This window comes from Triticum urartu, chromosome 2A, assembly GCF_056163025.1.
Source record: "Triticum urartu cultivar PI428250 chromosome 2A, HENAU_Tu73, whole genome shotgun sequence".
Classification (NCBI taxonomy): domain Eukaryota; kingdom Viridiplantae; phylum Streptophyta; class Magnoliopsida; order Poales; family Poaceae; genus Triticum; species Triticum urartu.
Genome location: NC_141874.1, coordinates 735,475,711 through 735,496,569, shown reverse-complemented (window position 1 = coordinate 735,496,569; position 20,859 = coordinate 735,475,711).

Below are 20,859 nucleotides of genomic sequence, written 5' to 3'. Positions count from 1 at the left end.
TATTCGAATAGGTTTTAATCTCTGCAGAGGGTGTACTCTTTACCCATGAGTAACGGATTTCCTTTAGTCCATCGGGACTAATTCCGTTTACGGTCTTTTAGTTGAAAACACGCCTAACTTGCACACACCAGCTTAACTCACCGGTGTCGGGAATCACCCACGACACATGTTAAGCAAAACTCTAAGTGGGGAGGCTACAACCTCGCGTAGCATCGAATCAAATTTATATCGCGTGCTCTAAGGGGTGGCCTCCCCTCTCGGTCCCAACCGGAAACACCCATGCCCCCGGACCAGGTGGCATGCCTACCGGCTACAACCGATATCTTCCACCATGGCCTCTCTGTACGGTGTGTGCTTGGAAGGGGTTGACGACTTACTGAACCATACCCTACCTGCGGCAGGGACAAGTGGTAGTACATAGCAAGTATGGGGGTTACTGGAAACAAGACTCGGTCTACGGTCGACTCAGGAGGTTTATAAGTTCCCTGCATGACATGTAAACAAATATATTTCAATCAACAAAACCACCACTCAATATACATTACCATGCCATACCGGACATAACCGTCCCGACGGGGACCGGCGACAAGCTCACGCCTACCCAAGGCCGAGGCTTTCCCGGATTCCTTTCCGGCATGCATGCACATGAGGATGATTACCATCACAATAATATTTATTTCCAACAGCAAAGAAATCACTGATATGCTTTCATGCAACTAATCATATCACATGAAATAACGAGTTCTTCGAAGCAAGGTGGCGTTATAAACGTGTCAATTAGCACACCAAAAATATTATGCCAGGATTCAGAATGCTTGCCTTTAAGTTGTGGAGGGGTGAGGTGCTCTCCAAAACTTTTGAAAGTTTCTTCTCTCTCTCCAAAATCCTATTTTAAAATATATTTGAATTAATACACATTTCAAAAACAGTACAAAAAAGTTGTTTGGAAACTTTTCAAATAAATCTTAAAATAAACTAGACAATATTTAATAGATGTAGGAAAAAGAATCAATTCATTTGGAGTTATATTTAAAAAGTTATAGCCAGTCAAAGTTGTGGTCAAAATCTGTTTTTAATCAAATCAGATAAAAGAAAACGTTTCGGAGGGGAATACGCTTTCGGAGCGGGGAAAACGTACTGGGGAAAATACGCCTTCACTTAATCCCACGTGGACAGGCACGGGGTCACTGACAGTGGGTCCAAGGGGCCCACTAGTCAGGTTTGACTAGTCTTTCTCCCCCTCCTTCCCCTGTCCCGAGCGGAGGCGGAGCTCAGGCGATCGTCGCCGGCGACTGGCAGCTCTTCGCGGGACCCCGAGGGCGGGGATGGATCCGCCACTCCAGTGTGGTCCTCCCGGTGGTTGCCAGGCCGATGGGGACGGAGGGAGCTGCCGGCGGCGAGCTTCGCGGCGGACGGAGAGCTTCGGGAGCGGAGTGGTTTTGGGGCAACGGTGGATTCCGATAAAAATCGAGTAGGGGAATGTGTTCGCGGGAGGATGTGGAGGTTCCTGGCGAAGAGAACGGAGAGTGGGAGGCCCTGGTGGTGCCGAATTGACCGGGGCGGTGGCGGCGGCAGCAGTTGCCGGAGACGAGGAAGGAGACCTCCCCGGGTCGAATGCGAGCTAGGGGAGCGCCAATGGGGTGGCCTGAGGTTGCCTGCGTGCTCGGGGAAGCTCGGGGGCCTCCCTTTATAGCTCGTCGGGGTCGGTTCCGCGGCGGCGGATGAGGATGCCGGCGAACCGCCTCTCTGTAGCTTGCAGGGCAACGTGGTGTGGCTGGGGATGACGGCAGGAACCAACGGACGAGCGGGCACTGCTCCAGGGGCCAGGTGGCGAGCGGGGGAAGGTTCAGCGGCGCCGACCAGCGCAGGAGCTGTCGGGCGGCGGCGGCAGCTAGCTCTTGGCCTGTCGGGCGTGGCGGGGGCTGCTTGGCGCGTTGCGGTGAGAGGGGTAGCGCGTGGCGAGGTGCTGCAGAGCGAGCCAAAACCGTGGGGCCAGCGTGTCGGCTCGGGCGTGGGTCGTGCAATACGCGCGCTCTGCTCGCGCTCCGGGCGTGCACGGGAGGTGCTCGACGTAATGCCAGAGCGTGCTAGAGGTCGAGGTCGAGGCTGGCAATTAACAGACCCAGGTTAGGTGTAACGGGGAGTCTAGTGGACATGCTTGTTTGATCAGAGGTGCAAGTTCACAGTGCAATGCCAAAAATCATGTCAAAACTGGTCATGCTCTCCAGGTGTTTGACAAAATGCCACAGGCACCTAGGCTCTTCTTGGAGTGGCCAAAACTTCCAGATTGGGGTCTCTTTAGATGTACAAGAGGGTGGTAAGGTTGGTTTGCCAAATGCAGAAACTTGTTAGTGCAAGTTTAGCAGAATTTCAATTCTGGACAGGAAATAAATGACATTATTTCATGAACCAAAAATATGCCAATGGGTGCATGCTCCTGGACTTAGGGGTTTGGTAGGGCTATCTACAAGTGGGAGAAAGCACAAGATCATTGGAGCAAAATTAAACAGGGTTGCAGTAGAAATCACAAGGCTGGACCAGAATGAAAATGAGGTTGATTCACTCAATATTTGCAAATAACACCACTGGGTTTTTGCATAAAGTTGAATCATATGCTACTACCAATATCCCATAATTTTGGTGGAGGTTAGAAAGAATTATTTAAAAGGGTTGTAGTGCAAATTGCACTCTGGACCAGAGAAGAAAAATTGGTTGTAGAGCTCAAAATATTTCATGAATAAAAGATATTTTTGTATAAAAGTGATTTAAAAACATCACATGACATCTCCAAATTTTTGTGGGAATTTTAGGTGAATTTATCAAATAGTTGTAGTTCAAATATGGCCATATAACCTTGAAAAATCATTTTTCAGGAAAATAAAGATCAAGCAATTGAATTAGGTAATTAGTTATACTGATAAAAGAAAAGTTTTTCTTGAGAGGTTAAACAAGTCCAATAATATATTTGAAAGGTTTTCTCTTTGGGAAAAACTCATCATAACAGGGAAGGAAATGATTTAAAAAATCAAAATGGAGCTCAGAAATTCAAAGTTTTAATTCCTGGCAAAAAAAATTTATTTAATTCATTAAAACAGGGCCAAATTTTTGGGTGTCACAGCTGGGGGGAGAACTTTCCTCTTCCTCCTCCTCGTCTTCGTGGGAGGAGTGCGCCTCGGAGTGTTCGAATGATGAGTCCGACACAACCTTGCGCCGGAGACCCTGTCGGGTCCCGTGGCCTTCTTCTTGGCCTTCTTCGCCGGCACCTTGTAAGGTGTCGGAACCAGCATCGCCGTCAGGAGAGCATCTGCTGGATCCTCGGACAGGGGGGCTGGGCAATCGACCAGCTCCGTTGTCTCTACCCAGTCCTGTTATGTGGCATAAAGGCTTAGATCCTGCACATGATTAAAGTGGGGGGAATAGACACCCTATGAGAAATAGGACACTTACCGGATTGGCGTGGCGCTTTGCGCAGAGCCCGCGGTCCTCGGTAAGGGGAGGAGGTACCTCGGTGCCCTTGAACAGCACCTTCCAGACGTCCTTGTGCGTCGTGTCATAGAGCTCGCGCAGCGTCTGGTGCTCGGCCGGGTCAAACTCCCACAAATTGAATGTCCATCGTTGACACGGGAGGATCCGGCGGAAGAGCATGACCTGGACTACATTGACGAGCTTGATTTTCTTGCTCATCATGTTCCGGATGCATTTCTAGAGTCCGGTCAGCTCCACCAGTGAGCCCCAGGACAGACCCTTCTCTTTCCAGGAGGTGAGCCGCGTGGGGATTCCGGATCGGAATTCGAGGGCCGCCACCCAGTTGGTGTCGCGCGGCTCGGTGATGTAGAACCACCCTGATAGCCACCCCTTTATGGTCTCCACATAGGAGCCTTCGAGCCAGGTGACATTAGGCATTTTGCCCACCATGGCCCCGCCGCACTCCGCTTGCTGGCTGACCACCACCTTCGGTTTGACATTGAAGGTCTTCAGCCACAGGCCGAAATGGGGCCTGATGTGGAGGAATGCCTCGCACACGACGATAAACGCCGAGATGTTGAGGATGAAATTGGGGGCCAGATCATGAAAATCCAGCCCATAGTAGAACATGAGCCCGCGGACAAACGGGTGGAGGGGAAACCCTAGTCCGCGGACAAAGTGGGTAAGGAAGACTACCCTCTCATGGGGTTCGGGCGTAGGAATGATCTGACCCGCATCCGGCAGCCGGTGTGCGATGTCCGCGGCCAGATATCCGGCTTCCCGTAGCTTGGTGATGTTCTCCTCCGTAACGGAGGAAACCATCCACTTGCCTCCCGCTCCGTACATATGCTTGGAGTGGTTTGAGGAGAAAGACGCGAACTTGGGCGCTGAGCTCGAGTGCGCGAGAATGGATAAGCAAGGGGGAAGAAGGCATGGGTAAAAGGGGGGGAATCCTTGTTCCTTTATAAGGACGGAAGAGGCGATACGCCTCCCCACTTACCTAGTAAAATCGCTTATTCCCCAAGCGCCGTAATCGATGGCGCGGTTGGGTTACCCACACCCGTATTGATGAGAATCCCATGATAAGGGGACACGATCTCTGCTTCGACAAGATGTGCCACGAAAACCGCCTCGCGATATGTGCAGTGCTGGTTGGGAAAACGGTTCGAATAAATGACTGGGCCGGGGGATGATGTCATGCTACCAAACGTGTCAGCAGATTAGATTTGTGAAAATATTAATCTCTCTACGGCGGTATGTGGAATTTGTTTTGCAGAGCCGGACACTATCCTTGTGTTCAAAATCTTCTATGGAGTATTCGGGGGAAGAACCCGCCTTGCAATGTCGAAGACAAATCTGCGCGCCGGACTCATCGTCATTGAAGCCTGGTTCAGGGGCTACTGAGGGAGTCCTAGATTAGGGGGTATCCGGACAGCCGGACTATATCCTTTGGCCGGACTGTTGGACTGTGAAGATACAAGATTGAAGACTTTGTCCCGTGTCCGGATGGGACTCTCCTTGGCGTGGAAGGCAAGGTTGGCAATACGGATATGTAGATCTCCTTCCTTGTAACCGACTCTGTGTAACCCTAGCCCCCTCCGGTGTCTATATAAACCGGAGGGTTTAGTCCGTAGGACAACAACAATCATACCATAGGCTAGCTTCTAGGGCTTAGCCTCTACGATCTCGTGGTAGATCAACTCTTTTAATACTCATATCATCAAGATCAATCAAGCAGGAAGTAGGGTATTACCTCCATCGAGAGGGCCCGAACCTGGGTAAACATCGTGTCCCCCGCCTCCTGTTACCATCCGCCTTAGACGCACAGTTCGGGACCCCCTACCCGAGATCCGCCGGTTTTGACACCGACACCTGCTCCACACAATAGGTTGCTCTGTCCACCTTAGATAACGGGGGACCGCCGGCTCAACAGCATTCATAGCCCTTTTATGAAGCTTCTGGTCTCATTTGCACAAACTAGTAGTGAACACATGATATTGTCCACTATTCAGCTGCTTTGGATTGCTTTGATAACCCGACTGCTGCTGCTGCTGACCTCCCTGATCAGACTGTTGACTATAACCACCTTGACTTCCTTGAAAGCCGGAACTTAAGTCGCCGCCCAGACCATGAAAACTGCCTCCACCTGAGCCGCCACCTGGCCCATGGTTGCCGTCGAACATGTTATAATTTTTGAAAGCCTTCATGATCGTGCAATCTTTCCATGGGTGGGTGGCTGGCCTTTCCCGGGTGCCGTGTTTTGGACAGGGCTCATTTAGCAATTGCTCAAGACTAGGACCTGACCCGCTAGACCGAGGGGGCGGCCTCCCCTTGCGCCGTTGTTGCCCTGCGAATTGGTGTTAGCCACAAACTTCGGGTTACCGTCGGTCTTACATTTATTGCCTCCCTGACTCGCCGGGTTATGCTGATTACCCTTTCCATTGTCGTTCTTCTTTCCCTTCCCTGTCTTCTCTTCATCAGACGCGGGATCCTTGGTACTATCAGAATCGGTGTATTAGCTAGAGCCGCCATCAGCTGGCCCATGTCGTTACAATCACGCTTGAACCGCCCCAGCTTCTGTTTCAGAGGTTCAAATCGGTGATTTTTCTCCAACATTAAGACCGCAGAGCCGACATCCATCTTATCAGATGAATGTATTATCTCCTTGACCCGACGCACCCAATGAGTGGTGGACTCACCTTCCTCTTGCTTGCAATTAGTCAAGTCCACAATTGATATGGGTTGCTTGCATGTGTCTTTGAAGTTCTGGATAAACCGGGCTTTTAGCTCTGTCCATGAACCAATGGAATTAGGCAGCAGCCCTTTCAGCCAAGTGCGGGTCGTTCTGTCCAACATCATGGTGAAGTACTTGGCCATCGCCGCATCACTGACTTCCAACAGCTCCATGTCCATCTCATAGCTTTCAATCCATGCTCCGGGCTGTAAATCGGCTGTGTAATTCAGCACCTTTCGGGGTCCCTTGAAATCCTTGGGCAACCGCCCATTACGCAGAGCCGGCAACAAACAAGGAACACCATTGGTTCTTGTGGCCACGCCTGCCTCAATAGAAGTCGTCGGATAATCCGGGAAGGTTTGATGAGCCGCCTTCTCAGCCGCCTGCAGAGCTGCTTGCTGAGCCGCCCGCTCAGCCTCTTGACGCATCCTGTCCTGCACCGGGTTATGCCCACCTGGCTGGTTACGGCGCTGAGCGTTGTTTGACACGGCCGCCGAATCCATATGTCTGTTGTAACTCGGGCTCCGGCACGGGCGGAGTCGAATGGATCCTGTCCCGACTATAAGAATAAGCCTCCTGCTGAGCCAAGGCCGTCTGAAGAAGTTCCCTGACCCTTCGTGTCTCGACTGCTGTCAGAGAGTCGCCATCCGTTGGGAGAGCCGCTAGGCGTGCTGACGCGGCAATCAGGTTCTCCAACGGGTTAGAAAAATGACCCGGTGGTGTCGGTATGTAACGAGGCGCAACTGTGTGCATGTGAGGTGGTTCCATTACTCAGGGTTGAATTGGCGCTCCAGCTCCGGGTGTCAGAATCCGGTTCACCTCCAGCGGGTTACTAGGCCAGCCCCAGGTGTGTTGAAAAGATTGCGAGGATCATAAACCGGAGGCAGACGCGATTGGGCCTTCTGGTGTCTCCTCTTCATGATCTCATTAGACGCATTCAGATCCATCGTAAGTTGAAAAGCCTCTGGCTGAATCTGCTGAGCTCGAGCATCCAAAGCCGCCCGCTCTGCGGCCAATCTGGTGTCTTTAGCCGCTAGGGCTTCTTTGGCTTGGGCTACCTCCTCACGTACCCGTGCCACCTCTGCATCATGCTCAGCCTGATCCGCCAAAATAACTGTGGTGGTTAACAGGGTTGTTAACCTGTCCATGAGATCTATCAATATCTGAGCTGGCGGGCGCACAGGGCCTCCTGCCCCGGCTGCTCCTGACCCGGAGGTTATTGCTGCCGTAGCTGTAGAGTTTTGACCGGGTTGAGTACCTGCCATGAAGATCCCTTCCCTGCTCAGCGGCTCAAAGGGGTCCGGAATACTGCTGCCATCAGACAGCCCCCAAGCCCATCGTCTTTTAGTTGATACAATGAGTCCGTCTCACCTGTGGACGACTCACCGTCAGAATAAATGGTCGTCTCACCACCGTCCACGGATCCTTTAGAAAGTTCTCCTCCATGGATGCAACCCACGAAGGCACGCTTCATGGCGGGCTGCGCCCGGGCGGGTCTCGCACGCTGAGCCGTCTCGATGGTGTCGGTGCAGATGTCCGGCTCAGGGCCCGGATCGCCAATCCGGCCGATGAAGACGTGGATTCCGCCGAAGGGGACCCGGTACCCGTGCTCAATTGAGCCGGCGCCGGGGCCCCAGTCGGCATCTCGATGTAAAGCTTGCCGCAAAGACTCTTGGTCATCCGGCCCACAGCGTATCCCTTGAGCCCTTCGAAGCTGCCCTTCAAGAACTCAAATCCACCGTGCGCTGGCCCTACGGTGGGCGCCAACTGTCGTGGAATTGTCACGGCAGATGTCCTCTTGAAAGGACTTAGTCGTGGAGCCATCGCAACTAGGAAGCTTAAAGGGGTTAAAGCGGGTCAAACACTACTGGAATCAGCTACTTTGCCATCTGCCAGTTCTTTGCCGTCCGCTAGCGGACGGCAAAGAAGCTCTTTGCTATCAGCTTCCAAAAAGCAGACGGCAAAGAACTGGCTGATGGCAAAGACCAAGTTTGCCATCAGCCAGTTCTTTGCCGTCTGCTAGCGGACGGCAAAGATTCTTTGCCGTCGGCTAGCGGACGGCAAAGAGGGAGGTGGCCCCCACCGCCAGCCCGTTTAGAAAAAACTTAACGCCCCACCTCTTTGCCGTCTGCTAGCAGACGGCAAAGAGGGATAAAGGCGGACGGCAAAGAGCGGCGGACGGCAAAGGGCAGCGTAACTAACGGCCCCCCGCCCCCCACCGTTACTCTCTCTACTCTCCCTCTTCCCTCCCCGACGCCCACCAGATCCCCACCGCCGCCCCCGCCGCCCGGCGCCGCCCCGCCCCCGCCGCCACCCCCGCCCCGCCGCCCGGCGCCGCCCCCACACCCGGCGCCGCCCCCGCACCCGCCCCGCCCCCGACCCCCCCGCCCGGCGCCGCCCCGTCGCCCGCACCACCCTGCTCCCCCTCCGCCCACCGCCCGCACCGCCGCCGCCGAGCCTCACCGCCGTCGAGCACCGCCCCACCCCGCCGCCCCACCCTGCCACCGCACCTCACCGCACCTCCCTGTCCCGAAGGTGAGAGCCCCTCTTCTCCTTTTTGTTTTTTCTATTTTTTTAGTTTAGATTACTTTTAGTTTTGTTTTAGATTTAGTTTAGTTTTATATTTAGTTTAGTTCAGATTACTTTTAGTTTTAGGTTTAGTTTAGTTTTAGGTTTACGTTTAGTCGAAAAAAGAAGAAGAAGAAGAAGAAGAAGAAGAGGAAGAAGAAGAGGAGGAGGAGGAGGAGGAAGAAGAAGAAGAAGAAGAAGAAGAAGAAGAAGAAGAAGGAAAAAAAGGAAGAAAAGGAAAAAGAGGAAGAAGAAGAAAAGGAAAAAAACCGACCCGACACGGTACCCAGACCCCGACCCGGCACCCCGACACGACACCCCGACCCCGAGACCCTGACCCCGACCCCGACACCCTGACCCCGACACGCTGACCCCGACCCCGACACCCCGACCCCGACCCCCCAAGCCTGACCCGACACTCCGACCTCGACCCCGACACCCCGACCCCGACCCGACACGGTACCCAGACCCCGACCCGGCACCCCGACACGACACCCCGACCCCGAGACCCCGACCCCGACCCCGAGACCCCGACCCCGACACCCCGACCCCGACCCCGACCCCGACCCCGACCCCCCAAGCCTGACCCGACACCCCGACCCCGACCCCGACCCCCCGAGCCTGACCCGACACCCCGACCCCGAGCCTGACCCGACACCCTGACCCCGACACCACACCCCGACCCCGAAACAACACCCCGACACCGACACGGCACTACCCCGACACGACACCCCGACCCCCCGAACCCGAAACAGCACCCCGACCCCGACACGGCACCCCGACACCGACAGGACACCCCGACCACCGACACCTCCCGAAAAGGTGTTCTTTGGCCTTCCAGAGGCCGACGGGGTCATATATTTGTGAATTATTAGTTAGGTCATATATTTTCGATTTTGTTATGAAAAACATCATATATAATTGTGTTGATCGTGTAGTTTTAAATGTGCAGTTGTTTCATCGCTGCGAGGTTTGGTGTTCGACGACCTCGCCGTGCGTTTGACGAGCTCTGCCCCTTCGTTCGTGGGTGAGCACAAATGACAAGTCCTCCTCCCCCATTAATTATTTGATCTATTCCGATGAAACTTGATAGCTAGCTATATATGTGTCTTGAATCATCAGTATGCGTAACCAATATGTGTCTCCCGTTCAAAAGCGTCATAGTTATAAATATGCATGCATTTGCATATTTATAACCTTGATTCTTTCGAATTGTCCAACGCTATCCATGGACAGCCCGAGTATGTGTAGATTGGGTTCGTTTTCCCATATGCTTTGCTCCGGATCCGACGCATATATTTCGTTAGTGCCTCCCCTGTTGTTCTCCGGGTACACATCCTCTCTGTTTATTGCAGAGACGTGTATCAGGAGAACAGCGGGGAGGTGCTGCCGAAATTTTGCGTCGGATCCGGAGCATAGCATGGGAAAATAAACCCAATCTACACATACACGGGTGGGATTAGGACCTATCATTACCTATTAGAGTGTAGGTTGCATGGACGTAATAAAATTGACAAAGTAGATCAACTAATGAATATATACATGGTGAATTACATATATAATTGTTGTGTGTCCAGTAGCTTTGAAAGTCAAGATGAGTGACCGTGCTTGGATGTATACCGGTCACATTGGTCAGAACAAATGGAGCGCTGAATGGTTCACAAAAACTAAGGGGTTTGTGCAAGCTGCATTTGCAAATGGCCAAAAGAAAACCTGGTGCCCCTGTTTCCGGTGCGGCAATTGGGAAAAGAAGACAGAGGCTGAAATGGGCAAACACCTGCAGAAGAGTGGTTTTACGCCCGATTATACGGTGTGGACATTTCATGGTGAGTCTGCCCAACGTGACCGAGCTGAGGTGGATCGTCGTTGCACCGACGAGCATGGTACCGGGATGGAAAACATGGTGCAAGGCTATGATGATGCTCGGGATTCGGACGAGGAGATGGAGGAATCTGCAAAGGCCTTCAATGAAATGTTGGAGTCTTCGAAACGTCCGCTCCACGAGCACACTAAGCTTTGTCAGTTGGATGCCATCTCACAAGTAATGGCTCTGAAGGCTCAGTTCAACTTGGGCAGAGAATGCTATGACGCAATTATGACAGTATTTGGACGCTTTCTACCCAAAGGCCATGTAATTCCTGCAAACCTGTACCAGTCGGACAAAATCCTCCGTGCACTGAAGATGCCCTATGAGAAGATACATGCCTGTGAGAAAGGATGTGCCTTATTTAGGCTTGACTATGCGGACTTGAACTATTGTCCCATTTGCAAGTCTTCCAGGTATATTGTGGTAGACAACGGTATGGGTGAGAAGACACAGACCAAAATCCCCGTTAGTGTTCTTCGGTATATGCCAATCGTACCAAGACTTCAACGTCTTTTCATGGTCGAAGAGACGGCCAGACAGATGACATGGCACAAAACAGGCAAAAGAACCGAACTAGATGCAGATGCAAATCTGATGATGGTACACACATCGGATGGTGTTGTGTGGAAAAAGTTTGATGAATTACATGCTGACAAAGCGGCAGATCCGAGGCATCCTCGAGTCGGCATCAGCACGGATGGGTTCAGTGTGTTTGGTATGACGGCAGCCCAATACAGTTGTTGGCCCATATTTGTCTTTCCACTCAATATCCCCCCCCCCGGACAGATTATGCAAAGAAAGAACATTTTCCTGACGTTGATAATTCCAGGACCCAACTATCCGGGCAAAAATATGAATGTGTACATGCAGCCGCTTAAGGACGAATTGCAAGAAGCCTGGGATAATGGGTTCAAGACATACGACGCCTTTAGCAAACGGAACTTCATAATGCGTGTCTGGTACATGTACTCGACGCATGACTTGCCGGCGTATGCGCTATTCATTGGCTGGTGTGTGCATGGAAGGTTCCCATGCCCCACATGCAAGGGAGCTCTTGAGTTTCGTTGGCTTCAGGCCGGTCGCAAGTTTTCTTGCTTCGACATGCATAGACAGTTCCTGGATCCTCGCCATAAGTTCAGGAAAGACAAGAAGAACTTCATCAGGGGTAGAGTTGTCAAAAACTCTGCACCACCTGCATTGACAGGCCAACAGACCCTGGATCAGTTAAACGCTCTCGAGCCAGATCCACAACGTCCAGGGTACTTCAAGGGGTATAATACTAAGCACGCGTGGACTCACAAAACATGCTTATGGGATCTGCCTTACTTCAAAGACCTCCTTTGCCCACACAACATCGACGTGATGCACACTAAGAAGAATATCGCTGAGGCACTTTTTGGTACATTGTTCGGCATAGATGGGAAGTCAAAGGATAATACTAAGGCTAGAGTCGATCTGGAGGCGCTATGTGATAGGCCGTTACAAAACATGAAAGAACCGAAAGGAAAGCAGAACTGGACGAAGCCAAAGGCATGGTTCAATCTTGGAAGGCTAGCTATGAGGGAAATTCTCTTGTGGGTGCAATAGCAGTTGATGTTCCCCGATGGGTATGCAGCGAATCTAAAGAGGGGAGCAAATCTTGATAAACTGAAGATATTTGGTCTCAAGAGTCATGATTGGCACATATGGATTGAGCGGGTAATGCCGGTGATGTTGTGTGGCTTCATCCCTGAGGATGAATGGCTAGTACTGGCAGAACTCAGCTATTTCTTCCATGTTCTTTGTGCGAAAGAACTATCGCCTGGCGTGCTAGAAGAAATGGAAGAGTTGGCGCCGGAGTTGATCTGCAAGTTAGAGAAGATCTTTCCACCGGGCTTCTTTAATCCAATGCAGCATTTGATTTTGCATCTCCTGACCGAGGCAAGATTGGGGGGGCCCGTGCAAAATCGTTGGTGCTACCCAACTGAGAGGATGCAGAAGACGCTTCGAGAAAAATGTAAAAATAAACGTAGAATTGAAGCATCGATGGCTGAGGCATTCATCACAGAGGAGGCGGCAAACTTTGTAACAGCGCACTACGAAGCCAAAAATCGTCATTTGCATAATCCGAAGCCTCGATACAATGCTGACGAGCCTAAAAAGGGTGGATCCAACCTCAGCCTATTCAAAGGGAATCTCGCACCAGCTAGTGTTTCACATCCAGTATCTTTGGATAACGAAGAATGGCGGGCCATTTCGTTGTATATCTTCAACAACCTGATAGAAGTGCGGCCGTACATCGAGTAAGTTCTCGGTACATTGTTTCGCAACTTCTATTTCCTTTGAACTACTCTTATTCCTGGATATGTCATACAGTCGATACGTCACCATATTCTCGTATGGAGCGGAGATCCAAAAGGATTCCGTCGAAGAGTATGAGCTTCTCGCAAAGCAAGGAGGTGGCTATCCCGGTTTCATCTCTTGGTTCAAACAAACGGTAATTTCTATTAGACAATTTCATTTCATTCGCTAATTTGTGCATAATGCAACAATCCTTTCATATTAAACTTGTAGGCTAATTCAGAGTCTATGGACGCCGAATTGAGACAAGTCGCTAATGGTTTTGACTATAAGGTCCGTTCATTTGACAAGTACGACATCAACGGGTATCGCTTTCGTACCTATGGCAAAGAGCTATCTATGGCCGACCGAAAGTCAACAAATTGTTGTGTATCTGCTATCGGCGAAGGAGGTACCGAGTATTATGGGAGAGTTGAAGCAATTTATGAACTTCTGTTCTATGGTGAAAACCCACCGAATGTCGTAGTCTTCAAATGTTATTGGTTTCAGCTGAAGGAGACTAGAAGGACTCATGAACATGTAGGGCTAGTTGAAATCAACCAAAGCACTCATTTAGATGTTCCTGATGTCTATATTATGGCTCAACAGGCGACCCAAGTATTCTATCTACCGTGGGCCTGCCAAACTAATCCAAATCTGAAAGGTTGGGATGTCGTTTATGAAGTGCCGCCACGTGCTAGACTTTCTCCCCCAAAGGAAGAGGATTATGAACCTCACATTAACCCAGACACATATGAAGGAGAATTCTTCCAAGAGACACGTCTTTCCAAAAAGCGTTTCAAGAACCGCTATACTTCACCCCAAAACATTGAAGTAGACAGCGACAATGAATCCGACATCACCCCAGAGGAGGAACAAGAAGAGCCGGAACAAGAAGAGGTTACTGCTGCGGATGACCTGTCAATGCTTGACCGATTACGTCAAGGTGGCCTTGCACATGTTGATGCCAATGAACCCTATGAGCCCGTCATTGATTATAGTGATGATGATGATTATGCATTTATTGATGATACTGATCGAGATTATTAGTAGTGTCAGGTATTACATTTTTTTATGTTGTACTTGATGATGATACAATTAAGTGATACACATATTATTATTCATGTCAGTCTTTTTTTATGTTGTACTAATTTCGTTTACTGTTTGTCATGGCAGGTGTTGAAAGATGGTGGGCGCTGGTCGGGAGCGTGGTCTGAGGTCTTCCATTCCAGACGCACCTCTCCGCCGAGCGTTGCTGGACAGTATGGCCACACCGCTGGGCCCTTCTTCGTCGACCGCGGTGCCCAGTAGGGGACGAGGTAGGAAGAGAGGAGGTGGGGCACGTGGTCGTGGGAGAGCAGGTAGGGTGACTGCTACGGCGCCTTCCTCGTCGCCACCCCCAGCCGTTTCACCCGAGCACGTGACTGCTAGGGTGGACTCGTCCGAGGAGGAGGCTACACGGACTCCGGTCCACGAGCCTCCGGTCCACGGGTCTTGGGCCCACGAGCCTCGGGTCGACTGGCCTTCGGCCCACGAGAGTTCGGCCCACGTGACCCCGGAGGAGCACACGTCCGGATGGGGTACCTGGCCGGATCAGCCCGAGGAGCCGAGTGGCCATGCTGATGATGGCGGGGAGCCGACTGATCTTGAGGAGGAGGGGGGCACCGTCTACCAGCGTGGTGCTACACGGTTCCCGTCCGTGCCGGTGACCCGCGAGCAGAGGTGGTTGATTTTCCCTGATGGGGAGAGGTACGTAAGTGCATTTAATATTTTTGTACCTTGTGCATTCACGTTTTTTCAAATAACTAATGCGTTGGCCTTGTCATGCTGCAGGGGTTGGGACCACCATCATAGTGTCCGCCGGCCCAACTCCGTCCTTGGAGTTCTTTGCCGGCAAAACTTCCCGGGGTTTGTCACGTTGCCTGGTGAGGGTCGGCTTCCAGAGCTTGATTGAGCTGGGAGCACTACGTGGCTGCCCCGGCCCCGCCGGATGAGATTATCGACGGTGTCGTGTGCGACACAAGGGCAGACATGGTGATCAGAAAGTTCTGGGTAATTTCTCCTTTACACATTTAAAAATCTTCAACTAGCTAGTTATTAATTGTACTAATCAATATTGTCTCATTTGATTGCAGACATTCTACAGGTGTGAGGAGGGATACGAGGAGGACGCGGCACATGTTATCGAGAATGTCTGCAAGCGCCTACTCCAGAACTTACGGCACGAGGCTCGGGTGCAGGCTGTTCGAGACTACTACGCCTTGCGTGGTATCAAGAAGACCAGGCCGGCGTGCCGCGATAAGTTCCTGAGTAAGGAGCAGTACATGAAGGTAATTCTTAAGGCCTTATCTACTTAAGTTCCTTCATTTAGTAATTCTTAGCCGTAGCGCTCAAGTTTCTATTTGCTAACTTAGGCGCCTCCGAGATGGTGTGCGGATCGGATGGATTGTTGGGAGGTGTTGGTCGATGAGTGGTGCTCACAACGATGGCTAGCCCTCCACAACGAGGCCAAGGACAAACGTGCCCAAATGGAAGGTGTGCCACACCATCAAGGCAGCTCCAACTTATATCAGTTCGGGCGCAACTGGGTATGTGGTTTGCTTCATGATTCATGCAATTCATTCATCATGCTAGCTTGAGCCCTTTAATTACTAATTTTCATTGTTTCTCTCTTTCAGGCACGCTACAATAAGGCGGATAAGGTGCCAGAGGTGTACGACCTGTATGCCATGGCCCACACTGCCTCTTTCAAGAAAGTCAAGGCTTTCTCTTAGTCTGACCTCGATGATGCAAACAACTTCACCAACATCTCCTCCCACAACAAGCTCGTGAGATATAGAGATGAGGGGAAGGCGAGGAAAGGGGAGGACTTTAACCCGAGCCAGGGTCCCATTGATCCAGAACTGTTGATGATATCTGGTGGCGGGAGGTCCCATGGCTCCATAGCCATTGGAGATGGACTTATCCGTTGTCCTAGCACTCTCCCGGAGATCAAGGCGCGCCAGTCGAGCTCCGCTCCTGAGATAAGGCCTCGTGAACGGCCAGTGCAACTCGCCATCAAGGTTAGTGATACGTACTCAGTTATCTTTCTCCATTACATTGTGTGCGCTTCCATCAATGATTACAAATGGTCATGTGAGTGGTGTTGCAGGCTGCTATACAGAGTGAGAGAGATAGAATGGAGAAACTTCTGGCGGAGGCGGCGGAGAGGCACCGGGAGTTGGAGGAGAGGACGACAAAGATGATGGAGGAGGAGAGGGCACGGAATGACATGCAGGCAAGGGCCATGTACGAGCTCCTTGTGGTAAGTTTCTTCTGCAGATTAGCCAAAACATTCATGTAGTGTTTGTCTCATTACTAACTAGTATGACTGAGTCGTCAAAACCAAATGCGCAGTCTGTGTGTGAGAAGACAGGTCAGACTGCTCCGCCGATGCCAGTGATTGCTCCTGGGACCACGGTGAGTTTTATTTGAATGGACATTACTTGATAGTCTTAAAATTTGAGTGTCATCATGCTAACAAGACATTGGAAATGATCTTTGGTGCAGCGTAACTCCAGACAAGCATCGCACGATCCTTCTCCAGCTACCGGCACGAGCCACCCCGCTCCTACACCTCCTGGATCTTGGTAAGTTTATCTAGTGTTTTGCTTAACACATGCATAAAGACCTAGACTTAGCTTTATTTCCTCCAATGCTTACCATAATGACCTAGACTTAGCTTCTTCACCTCCAAAATGACTTAATAAGCTTACTGACCTCCAAAACCATCCATTTTACCTAAGTTATCTCTAAAACGATCTGTACTTAGCTTACTTATGTCAAAAATTGCATAATTAGCTTAGTTAGCTCATAGACGATCCATTTTACCTAAGTTAGCTCTAAAATGACCCATTTTACCTAGGTTAGCTTATAAATGATCCAGTTCATCCAAGTTAGCTCAAAAATGACCCATTTTACCTAGATTAGCTCCTAAATGATCCATTTTACCTATGTTAGCTTTAAAATGACCCATTTCACCTAGGTTAACTCCAAAATGACCAATCTTACCTAGGTTATCTCATAAACTATCCATTTCAACTAATTTAGCTCATAAACGATCCATTTCACCTAGGTTAGCTAAAAAACGATCCATTTCACCTAAATTAGCTCTTAAACGATCCATTTCACCTAAGTTAGCTCAAAAAGATCCATTTCAACTAAATTAGCTCATAAATGATCCATTTCACCTAAGTTAGCTCAAAAACGATCCATTTCAACTAAGTTAGCTCATAAATGATCCATTTCACCTAAGTTAGCTAAAAACGATCCATTTCACCTTAGTTACCTCAAAAACAATCCATTTGACCTTAGTTAGCTCATAAATGACCCATTTCAACTAAGTTAGCTCATAAATGATCCATTTCACCTTAGCTAGCTCATAAACGACCCATTTCAACTTAGTTAGCTCATATATGATCCATTTCACGTAAGTTAGCTCATAAATGACATACTCTTCTTGTTCTAGTCTTCTTCTTGTTCTACTCTTCTTGTTCTAGTCTTCTTCTTGTTCTACTCTTCTTCTTGTTCTACTCTTCTTGTTCTAACTTTCTTATTTTTCATTTTGCAGATTTCATTCACTTGACGAAAGCTTGCATAGATGGAGTGCTCCTTATCCCTTTCTCTGTTTCTTTTGTATTGTTGAACTATGCATGTATCGTTGGATGAAACTATTGTAATATATATGGTTGGATGCCTCTATGTTGAACTTGTTATGTATGATGGAACTATGCATGTAATATATATGGTTGGATGATGAAGTTATGTGTTGGATATCTTATATGTTTGCTCTGTAATGGCCTTTTGAAATATATCTATATATGTCATATATATTTGTGATGAAAATTGTTGGATTTAATAAAAAACAGATAAAAGAGCCAATATGCAGGCTCTTTGCCGTCTACCACCGACGGCAACAGGCTCTTTGCCGTCTGCCGCGGACGGCAAAGAAGACACGTGGCATCCAGCTGTGCTTCCTAGGAGCTGACCCATTTGGTCAGTTTGCCTACAGTGGCAGACGGCAAAGACTTTGCCATCAGTGGCAGACGGCAAAGAACCTGCCTAGTAGTGACGTGTAGATGACATCATACGGCGGACGGCAAAGACACTAGAAATTTTGCCGTCAGCGGCGGACGGCAAAGGCCTGCCGTTAGCCACTTAACGGACTGACAGCGCAATTATTACCGTCCGCTCTCTTTGCCGTCTGTCGCGCTCTCTTTGCCGTCCGCCGCAGACGGCAAAGACTTTGCCATCAGTAGCAGACGGCAAAGTACTGTTTACCGAAGCCTACTTTGCCGGAGCCTTTTGCCGTCCGCGGCTGACGGCAAAGGCCTTTGCCGTCTGCCATTCATGCCTTTGCCGTCCGCCGTGGCAGACGGCAAAGTAGCTGATTCCTGTAGTGAAAGGACACGAGGGTTTATACTGGTTCGCCCCCTTGCGGTCAAGGTAAAAGCCTAATCCAGTTGAGGTTGAATTGTCAGGGTTTCGATGACCAGGGAGCGAATCCGCTATGCCTGGCTCTCGATTTTCTCTTACCCGTCCTAAGCCGTCGGCGGGTCATCCCCTTATATACACGGGTTGACGCCCTATGGCCTACAGAGTCCCGGCTGGCTCATGAACAGTGTCCGGCTCGGTGACTAGTTAATCTTGCCTTACAATGCAAGTCATGCCTTATGATGGTGGTTTATCACTACGGGCCTTGAGTCACCTTTGGGCTTGGGGCCCTTAACTGAACCGCCATCTTCAAGCATGATTATTGGGCTTCACATGATGAACCGGTATAGCGTAACCCGGCCCCTCCTGGGCGGGTTACACTAATAGTTATATCCCCAACAGTGGTGGTTTTATTTTATAGAAATTATTGATCTCTCATGCGTCACTTATATTATTTTGAGAGTCTTTTATAACAGCATGGTAATTTGCTTTGTCTATAAAATTAGTCCTAGTATGATAGGCATTCAAGATGGGTATGATAAAAACTTTCATATAGAGTGCATTGAATACTATAATACTTGATAGATGTTTTGTTATAAAGGTGGTAATGTTAGAGTCATGCTAGTTGGGTAATTGTGAAATTGAGAAATACTTGTGTTAAAGTTGGCAAGTCATGTAGCATGCACGTATGGTAAACATTGTGTGAAAAATTTGAAGCATGGGGTGTTATTTTGAGTGCTTTCCTTATGAGTGGCGGTCAGGGACGAGCGATGGTCTTTTCCTACCAATCTATCCCTCTAGGGGCATGCGTAGTAGTACTTTGCTTCGAGGGCTAATAAACTTTTGCAATAAGTATATGAGTTCTTTATGACTAATGTGAGTCCATGGATCATATGCACTCTTACCTTTCCGCAATTTGCTAGCCTCTACGGTACCGTGCATTGCCCTTTCTCAGAGGTGGAGCCAGGATTTCACAAAGCCTAGGGCTAAAACTAACTGACTAAAAATAACGTCAAATAGCATGCACACCAACGTGTGCTAGAAGTATGCCACAAATTCACATTAAAGAGAAATATAAATTCATTATTACCACGAGAGAAAATTCGATAAAACAAATAATTTAACAAAGTGCATTTTTGCAAACATTGTTTGGTACCAAATGAATGAAGACCTGCTTAATTCTAGGCAATTGTTTCTTCACCAGCAATAGTAGAAGGACCTGGAGCTGCAAACATAAAATCGAGTATTTAAAATTGACACATACTAAAATCAATTGTTCGTATGCTATTTTGCAAAAGAAAAATACCATTGTCGCGAAGAGCACGAGGTAGTAGCCCCTTTTGTTTCCTCATTTTTTGATAGCATTGTATAAACTTAATATCATCAATGCTTGCAAATACATCACGCTCAATACAGCACACCAAACGATGATTCATCCATTCATCATTCATCTTATTCCGCAACTCAGTTTTGACAATGCTCATAGCTGAGAAAGCTCTTTCTACGGTTGTTGTAGTGACAAGTAGAATCAAGGATTTTGAACAATATTTCCTCTTCAATTGTTCGAATCCTCTTCATCTTGGATTCTGAACAATATTTCATGTGAACAATAACAATGAAATAGAAGTGATTAAAGTAATACAATTAAATGTCACAAACTCACTGACTTCGGCAAATAGAAAGAAAATTAGGGAAAATTAGATGACAGATATAGTAAACTGAAGATTACTTGTCGTGTCCTACTGTCTAGCCGATTCTGAAGATGACAAGGAAGAAGGGCTGGAGCCCGGAAGGAACTGCTCGGAGTTGACGAGGCGATGATCCGTGCTCTGAGCGGCAAGCGCCAGCCGTCTGGGCGCAAGTACAAACGCGGGACGCCGATCTGTCCCATGGGAAACGGCGGGCGGCTGAGGCGGCGCAGCTGTGAACGGGAGACATTTTTTGATCAGTTGGGCGAAAGATCAAGCGAAACACTGGACGATTGATTCCTTAGAAATCGCTACTAACCAAACCAACTGCGGTGGTCTCGGGTCGTGGCATAGGACATCTCCATTGGGCTGGGAAGTGGGAACTTACATGGGGTGAACATGGGGTTGTGCTTGCACGCCTGGGGCTGGGCCTTGTATGTATATAAATATAAAAAAGAAAGTAATAAATGTATGCCTACTAGATGGGCCAAGCCTGGGGCTATAGCCCCAGTTGCCCCAGGCCCAATTCCGCCCCTGCCCTTTCTTACCTCGAGAGTTGGTGCAAACTTCGCCGGTGCATCCAAACCCTATGATACGATACGCTCTATCACACATAAGCCTCCTTATATCTTCCTCAAAACAGCCACCATACCTACCTATTATGGCATTTCCATAGCCATTCCGAGATATATTGCCATGCAACTTTCCACCGTTCTGTTTATTTTGACACGCTCCATCATTGTCAT